The sequence below is a fragment of the Mustela erminea genome, chromosome 11 (genome assembly GCF_009829155.1).
Source record: "Mustela erminea isolate mMusErm1 chromosome 11, mMusErm1.Pri, whole genome shotgun sequence".
NCBI lineage: Eukaryota > Metazoa > Chordata > Mammalia > Carnivora > Mustelidae > Mustela > Mustela erminea.
The window spans coordinates 92,864,402-92,873,650 of record NC_045624.1 but is presented as its reverse complement, the minus strand read 5'-3'; the positions used below and the strand labels follow the sequence as shown (position 1 = coordinate 92,873,650).

General features: G+C 52.0%; 1 pseudogene; it reads left to right on the top strand.

Moving 5' to 3' along the window:
* The first annotated feature begins 759 nt into the window (after positions 1-759).
* Positions 760-2,112, top strand: LOC116568788 (annotated as a pseudogene).
* Positions 2,113-9,249: the final 7,137 nt, after the last annotated feature.

Below are 9,249 nucleotides of genomic sequence, written 5' to 3'. Positions count from 1 at the left end.
GTAACCAGAATGATCTTTTCAGAACATAACCTTTGAGCCTCTCTGTGATCTGCTCCCCAGCTGCCTGTCCTCTCCAGCCTCTCCTCTCCCACCGTATTCACCCCTCCCCCATGGGCCTCCCAGGTGTGTGTCATCCTACATGTGCCTTGGGCCTGACTCTGAGCCTTGACCTTCTCTCTGTCCTCTGCCAGGAGCACTCTCCTCTTCCCCTGCTTCATGTCTGGCTTGTTCCCCCATTGGCTGGACCTGGATTTGCCCCCCGGTGACCTAACTTGTCTCTGCTGGGTGTGTGTGGCCTTGTCCCTTATTTAAATGTAGTGCCCCACTTTCCCTGTGGGAGTGATTTACTAAGATGCCAGGTATGGGGCAGGCACAGGGAAGTAGCCTTAATGCCTATGTGAAAAAATCAGTCTCAGGGTACCTGGGTGGCTCAGTCATTGAGCATCTGCCATCGGCTCAGGCCATGATCCTCCTGTTCTGGTATTGAACCCCACCATGTCAGGCTCCCTGCTCAGTGGGGAGCATGCTTCTTCCTCTCCCACTCCCCCAGCTTGTGTTCCCTCTCTAGCTCTCTCTCTCTCTCTCCGTCAAATAAATAAATAAAACCTTTAAAAAATCAGTCTCAGAGGGGCTCACCACCTTGCTGAAAATGGAGGACCTGCTGTCCCCACAGGCAGTCCCCTCAGAGAGACAAGACTTCCAACTTCTTGGGGATGGGGAGATGTACACCTGGACCTGGAAGCTTCCACCCTCGGATTCATGGCTGCGGCCAAAGCAAGCCCCCTCTTCTTCCAGCGGTCCTCTTTCCCCTTCCCTGCCCATGCGCTGGACCTGGTTTCTGATCTGGGGGAGTTTGAGGGTGGCCCTAGGAATAGCAGTGGTTGACTGATGGACCTTGTCAGCAAGAGGCCCTGTAGCCTTCATGGGAGGACCCTATGGGGGTGGAGACAGCTCTGTGGGGCCAGCGACAGCCCACTCCAAGCCAAGTGGGGCAGGAGGCCAGCCGTGCTGATGCTAGCCAGTTTGTAGGCCACAGAAAGGAGGGCTGTGCCCAAAGGTGCTCCTCTCCTGGCAGGGACTCGACCAGGGGAGGGCACCTGCAGGGTTTGCCTGGGAACTTGGCATAGGGAGAGTGTTCATGGCTCCAGCATGCTGACTGTGGGGTTGGTTTCCTGACTGTGAAGCCTCAGGCTACCCTTTATATGATGGGGTGCCGATGGCCCCCATCTCTGGGAGCAGAAGGTAGGGAGGCCCCATGAGCAGACTTGCTCGGGACAGGCTGGGAGAGTGGCTATTGCTTAAAGCAGCACAAGACCTGCCCCTGTGAAGAAGGTGCACACGTCCATGGGCCCCAGCTCTGGGGTCCTGCCGCTAGCCTCTGACAGTGACCTCTAACTTTGTCCCTTGTCCCTGAGGGTAGGTGGTCTTCTTGGACCTGTTCCTGCAGAGGGCACAGAAGCCCATCATGGTGGGACACAGGGTCACCTGCTAGGTCTTCACGGACCAGTGGGCTGCCAGGCCCATGTGCCCTCACCCCCTGGGAGGGCTGGAGGGTGGTGGTCCTCGAGGTCCCTGGTGTGCCGCACTACAGGATGTCAGTGCAGTGCATCGTGATGGTCAGCTGCCTCTGTAAGCAGCGCTTCCTCGGTGAGGTGGACGACCTGGTGTGTGTGGATGTGGACATGAAGTTCTGGGACCGTGTGGGTGTGGAGATCCTGTCCCCCCTCTTTGGCACCCTGCACCCCAGTTTCCATCGGTTGTCCCATGAAGACTTCAGCTACCAGTGCTAGCCACTGTCCCAGGCCCATACCCCCAGGGACCAGGACAACATTTACTACATGGGGCCCTTTTGGGGGGGGTTGGTGGTGGAGGTTTACCAACTGACCTTGGCCTGTCACCAGGTGATGGGGGTCGACCTGGCCGAGGGGATTGAGGTTGTGTGGTGTGACGAGAGCCATTGAACAGGTACCTGCTGGGCCATAAGCCCAGCTATCCCCGGAGGACCTGTGGGACCCACAGCAGCCAGGCTGCCCTCCCCGCACCCCACCCCACCATGAAGAAGCTGCGATTCAGGCCATGCCCAAGAATCAGCCGGACATCCGGGACTCATGAGGGGCTGTCCTGTCTCCTTCGTAGGGTGCTGTCCTGAGCAGAGCTGTCAGAGCAGGATCCTACTCCTGTCCCCTCCAGGGAGACTGTGGAGCCCAGCTCTGCGCACACGGACATGTCCGGGGCACCAGCTACACCCGCACACAGGAGGCCCGCCTGGGGACACAAGGTCTTCTCTTTGTGGCCACTATGATCTGATAACTTCTGGGTCATTTGCAGCTGTGAACGGCTCCAGTTTATGGCAGATGTTTTTCTGTGTTAAGACTGAGCAACCGTCTAGTCTTTAAAAAGAACAATTGAGGTAAAAGGTTTCCTCCCTGGTTCTAGACAGACACTGCCTGGGGGTTGGGAGTGGTCTTGTAGCAGCCCTGAGCCAGGTTGGCCTCTGGCCGGGTCTTCCCTCCCAGTCTCTGCACCTTGCCATGGCCATGGGGCTTGGGGGTGAGGGCTGTGCAGAGCTACCTGTCAGATCCCCAGTCCCCTGACCACCGTGGCCAGTAGCTCAGCCTCCCGGAGCATGGAGCCCTCTGGGTTATGTATGGTTTCTGCCTTGGTTTTATTTTTTATTTTTTAATTTAATTTAATTTTTAAAGTTTAAATTCTTTGCCAATATGTAGTACATCAGTAGATTTTAATGTGTTCAGTGATTCATTAGTTGCCTGTAACACCCAGCGCTCATCACAGCACGTGCCCTCCCTAATACCTGCCAGCCAACTACCCCATCCCCTAACCCCCTCCCTTCTGTGACCCTCAGTTTGGTTCCCAGAGTCCAGAGTCTCTCATGGTTTGTCTCCCGCTCTGAGTTCTTCCCATTCAGTTTTCCCTCCCTTTCCCTATGGTTCTCTACACTATTCTTTATGTTCCATGTATGAGTGAAACCATATGATAATTGTCTTTCTCCGCTTGACTTACTTCATTCAGCGTAATCTCCTCTAGTTCCATCCATGTCGATGCAAATGGTGGGGATTCATCCCTTCTGACGGCTGAGGAATGTTCCACTGTATATATGGACTGTATCTTCTTTATCCATTCATTTGTTGAAGGACATCTAGGCTCTTTCCACAGTGTGCCTATTGTGGACATTGCTGCTATGAATATTGGGGTGCAGGTGGCCCTTCTTTTCACTACATCTGTATCACTGGGGTAATTATCCAGGAGTGCAATTGCTGGGTCATAGGGTAGCTCTATTTTCAATTCATTGAGGAAGATCCACACTGTTTTCCAGAGTGGCTGTTCCAGCTTGCATTCCTGCCAACAGCGTAGGAAGGTTCTCTTTTCTCCACAACCTTGCCAACACTTGTTGTTTCCTGTCTTGTTAATTTTAGCCATTCTGATGAAGTTCTAGAATCTAGGAGAGGTTCGGTGGGGTGAGGTCCAGAGCCGATGACCAAGAAAGAATTCTTGAGACATCTTTGGTGCAAAATGGTGGTTTATTAAAGCACGGGGACAGGACACATGGGCAGAAAGAGCTGCTGCCCCGGGGATGTGATGAGTGGCTGGTTATATACACAGGAGTTGGGTAGGCGAGGACAAAGGGGTATTCAGAAGGGCTATTGGGGTAAAGAAGACTGTCAGGATATTGAAGGCCTGGTTACTATCAAGCCAAGGCCACTTTCCCTCTAATGAGACACTAACATAAAGACAATTGGGAGTCTCCTGCTGGAATGTCACATTCCTGCTATCAAGCATCCTTGTTAGTGAGATTTAGGTTTAGAAGAAATTTAACTTGATTTACTTTTCCTTCTACCTCAGCCTCCTTCAGTTTTGTTTATGGAGGGGAGGGTGACATTAGGGCTTGAGGAACTGAGTTATGTGCCTCTGGAAATTGGGCTATTGATAAGGTAACTTCTTTGTTGTAAATCTCAAGGACATTTGTAAACCAAGGGAGACTCCTGCCTTGCAAGATTGTGATCTCTGCAAGTTAACTATTTGTTTTTCTTTTAGGGCAGTCAGGGGTGCCTGAGGAATGTGATGCATATTACTGAGGGGAGCTGGTGGAGCTTTTGCTTTGTCCTCAGCCAGCCTCCTGCTCCCTCATCAATTCTAACTGGTGTGAGGTGGTACCTCATAGTTTTAACTTGTATTTCCTCATGTTGAGGGCTGCTGAGCACGTTTTTATAAGTCTGTTGGCCATTTGGATGTCTTCTTTGGAGAAATGTCTGTTCATGTCTTCTCCCTATCTCTTGATTGAATTATTTGTTCTGTGGGTGTTGAGTTTGGTAAGTTCTCTCTAGATTTTGGATATGAGCCCTTTATCTGATATGTCATTTGAAAATATCTTCTCTCCTTTTTGTTGTCTTTTGGTTTTGTTGACTGTTTCATTTGCTGTGTTTAAAGCTTGCTATCTTGATGAAATCCCAATAGTTCATTTTTGCTTTTGTTTCCCTTGCCTTGAAGACGTGTCTAGCAAGAAATTGCTGTGGCTGAGGTCAAAGAGGTTCCTGCCTGAGTTCTTCTCAAGGATTTGGATGGATTCCTGTCTCACCTTGAGGTCTTTCATCCATTTGGATTCTATTTTTGTATACAGGGTAAGGAAATGGTCCAGTTTCATTCTTCTGCATGTGGCTGTCCTGTGTTCCCAGCACCATTTACTGAGGAGACAGTCTTTTTTCCATTGGACATTCTTTCCTGCTTTGTTGAAGATTAGTTGACCATAAAGTTGAGGGTCCATTTCTGGGTTCTCTATTCTGTTCCATTGATCTATGCATCTGTTTTTGTGCTGATACCATACTGTCTTGATGATCACAGCTTTGTAATACAGCTTATGGTCACCTGCCTTGGTTTTAAATGGCTATTTCTGTGCTGGTGCTTGTGAAATGTGGGCACTCACTCAGTCTGGATGCATGTCCCATTGAGATTCCTCAGCGCCCACCGGTGGGTCTGCACTTGTGCCCTCAATCTGCCTGCATGGAGTCTTACCGAGCATTCACTGAGTGCCAGCTGTGAGCTCCAACAAGGCACAGAGTATGAGTGAGAACTAAGATACAGGATCCCTGCCCTCCTGGGACTTGCGATGGCCCTGTCCTCCTGACTCACGCCATCCTCCTGCCTCACCCCGTCCTCCTGCCTCACTTCTTTCCTATTGTGCTGTGACTGACGTACAACTGATATCGTTAAGCACATTTCAGGGTCCAATTCAGTGGCGATAAATACACTCACTGTTCTGCACCTGCCACCTCCGTCCATCACCACCACTTCTTCATCATCCCAAGCTGAACCTCTGCCCAGGAGACCCGAATCCCCATTCCCCTCCCCCGCCCCGGCCCCCAGCAGCTCCTTCCACCTCTATGAGCTAGAGCGCTCTCTGTCCCTCACTAGTGGCCTCCTCCAGTATCAGTCATTTAGGGACTAGCTCATTTCACAGAGCACAGTGGGCCCAAGTTCTGTCCACATGAGCCTGGAACTGACACACTTTTCCCCCAAAGAATTGGCTCAGCTCTTTCCTGTCTAAGCCGAGCCTCCTCAGTCCTCTCTGCTCCCCTCATTTTCCTCCTCAGCCTGAAGATGATCCCAACCAATCTGCAGCTTAGAAGACCAGTTCAGCCCAGATGCAGGAACATACCCTGGGGGGCTCGGCCTTACCTACCCCATCTGTCCTGTCCACACCAGGTGCCTGCCCCCCCCCACCAGCTGGCCACCTGCTCTTCTCACAGATGTCCCCACCTCAGGAGAGGGACACACCTAGTCCAGACCCTTGGATTCCTCTGTGACTTGTTGCTTTCCACCAACTCTCCCAGTAGTGAGGTGGCTACTGGAGGACATTCGGGGTCCAAACCATTTAAAGGCGTATGAGAGTCTCTGCTGCCTAAGGCTATGGATAAGAGTTGGGGCAAAGAGAAACCAAGCAGAATCACTGGAAGAAAGGCTGAGTGATGAGGAGCTTTAGGGAGGAAGGGCCTGGAAGCTCTGACTTATTCCCGAGCCCCTGGGACACTGCATGCGTGGGCTGGGTGTCTGTCTGCTCAGGACCTACCTGAGAAGGCCCTAGGCTCTGCCCTCTGGCGATTGTCAGACTTGGCAAGTAGAAAGCGAAGGCCAAGGCAGGGTGCTAGGAGGCCTGGCTGGTGCTGAAGGTGCATCCCGACACCCACGCACCCAGAGCCCTCCTCCCCATCTGCAAGGACCAGAAGGTTTTTTTTTTTCTCTCCCAGAAGGAGGGAAGTTTCCAGATGTTTAAGGAAATCTCACCCAGTCAACAGCTGACCACTACATTCACAGACCAGACACTTCCGTGGCCACACATGACGAGGGATACAGATTCGACAAAGTCAGTTGAGAACTGTCACTAAGCCACAGCAGAACTGCAGCGAGAGCAGCAGTGGTGGTGAACCCTGGGGAGGGGCAGGACTGGGATTTGATTTGCTACATTGCACTGTCCACAGTGTCCCAGATCCAAAGGCAGAGAGACAAGTGGTGGTGACACGAGAAAGGAATGTATTTTAGTGCAGTGGACACCAGAAGGTAGAGGACTGGCATGGTCTCAAGGTGCTGAAAACACTCCTGGGCTTTTATAAGACGAAAATCTAGGACAAATGTCGGTGGGCAGGTGTAGGAGGTCAGTAATGTTGCGGTCAATCATTGTCTTCGGATCTTGCTGGTGTCTTGCTGGTATTAGGCAGTGGCTATTATTTGAGGGGTCGTTCTGGTGCCTGCCAGGTCTTTGACTTGAGTTAACAGATGAGCTGGAAGGAGGGACATCATCAGTTTGGAAGTACAGATGAAGGTCAGAGTGCAGGTGGGTAAAGGCCTTTTTCCCTCCGAGAGTAGGGGAGCTCTGAGCCTCTGCTACACACCTTGCCCTGCTCATCGCTTCCAGCTGCCTGGTCCTGAGTTGCGTCCTCTGAATGAACAGATCGTCTAGTAAGTAACGTGTTTCCCTGAGTTCTGTGAGCCGCTCAAACAGACTATTTGAACTTGAGGAGGAGGCTGTGGGGCCCTCCAGTCTGTAAACATAACTCGGAAACACGGGTGACCCCTCTGCCCAGCCCCTGGCTGACCACGAAGTTAACAGCTGACCAGAAGTTAACAGGGGGTTCAGTGGCCACACACAGCACAGAACACAGACTGGACAAAGTTAGCTCAGAAAAGCCACTAAGCCAACAGCAGCAACCACAATGAGCATCAATAATGAAGCCTGGGATGGGGAAGTTCTGATATTCGGGAAGCTTCCATTATAATATTCATCATCACACCCTGGACTTGTCAGTGGGGCCATGTCCCCTGGCTGGGGGTCAGGGAGTTTCCTACATGTTCCACCTGACTCTCCGGGGCTCCCCCAGCCACCCGCAGCCCTGTGCTGTTTCCCAGCAGGGGGTGGCTTTGACCAAGGTCAGGAAGACGGGATGGGTTTTCCTGACTCCCCCTGCCACCACCCCCGGCCCAGGGCTACAAGAGAGGAAAGTTTTCTTTGACTCCTCTTAAGGTCTCTGCTGGGTCTGGAAACTGACAAAGACAGATGAACAGGAGAAAAGCTGGCAGAGTGTATTAACTTTTCTGGTGGGAGCCTCCCAGGAACATGGATACCAGCAGAGGCGATTGGAGCAGACAGTTCTATGTTTTAGGCAAAGAAACAATCAATGCATGAAGAATTGAGACACAGGAGTTTGAGCTAGGGCTGGTAAATGGTAAAAAAGTAACTAGGAAGATAAAGGTTAGTTTAACCAGGTTTGTTCCTACAGCCTTTGTGGCCCTAAATTCCTTGACTTAGGTGATCAGCATGTCCTCCCTGCAGTCTGGGGAGAGAAATTCCCCAGGGGAGTAGTATTCCGTCCGACCTGCTTCAGGGAAGGAGGGCTGACTGCTGAGCATCAGAGTGACCTTCCTGCTTCTGCTCTATGCACAGTTCTCTCAGTTTCTGTATTTAATTTGCCACAGTGCCATATTTGGGCAGTGTGCCCTGACGCTCACTGGCCTGGTGCTGTACTCCGTCTCCTCCTAGTATCCAGGACATTGGGTGCGCTGCTGTGGAGACGGCCCAGCCCTGGGGCAGCCCTTTGTCCAGGGAGACACCTGCCTCTGGGGGAGGGTTGCCTACGACTTCCCACATGGGTGCCCTGTTGCTAAGGGTGGCCGCCCCTCCTCCAGGACATTGGGTGAGAGTGTGGGGATCTTCCTTTGAGAAACTGACTTCATTTCCCACAAATGTCTACCCAGTAGTGGGATCATACAGGAGTTCTATTTTTAGTATTTGGGCAAAACTCTATACTTTTCCCAGCATGACGGTTGTGCCAACCAAGGTCAATTCTGGATGGTTTTACCTATAAACCAGAGATTTTTCAAGCGCCTCTCCAGCAGAGAACATGAGGAACACATTTTCAAGGCCCCACATAGTACGCTAACCATAGGAACAAACCGGTGACTCAGAAACTATTGAAATGGAGAACTGCTTCTTCTTCTTCCGTTTCTGGCTAGTGTGCTAGTCTGTGCCTCGATCCCACCTCAGGGAGCTGAAGGTGACCTCCCAGGTCGGCTGCCACTGAGATGGCTACTCTTCCCAGAAATTCTGTGGGGTGTGGCTGGGTTTCCCCACCTGTGCACAGATCGAGTTGGTGACTTCTGACAGTGGAGCTGCGGGTCCTCCAGGCATGGTCCCTTCCCCATCCCGTGGTGGAGCCATCACAGGTTTTAGGGGGATGGGAGCTGCCCCCAGGCAAAACCACCTGAGATTCCCACTGTCCATACCTGACCTTCAGATGCTCCTCAGTTTCTCCTGAGCCTCTGATGTCTTCCTGGGACCTGGACCTGGCTGTTTCCAGATAGCTCATCCAGCAGCACCCTCACTTTCTGGGAGGGGATTAGCTGGAATCCGCAGTGTGTCCTGCTGGCCCACCTGGATCGCTGTTTGAAGGCACATCGTCTGGGCTGTCCGAGGACCAGAGACCATGGGTCTGTGGCCTGGAGGGCTTCTGAGCAGAGCTGATGGGATGAGAGGGTTGCAAGGCACAGAGGCAGGTTTCCAGAAAGCTGTCTGGGGTCCCTAGCATTCTACCATTTTTGAATCAAAGCCCTGACATCTTTAAAATGCCAGCAATGTTAGAGCATGGGCCGGAAAAATCACATCTCTGTGCGCCCACCACCACCTCAACTACTGGCCATTTCTTGCGCATGAGCTGAGTAAAAAGGATTGGCAGTTGGAGTTTG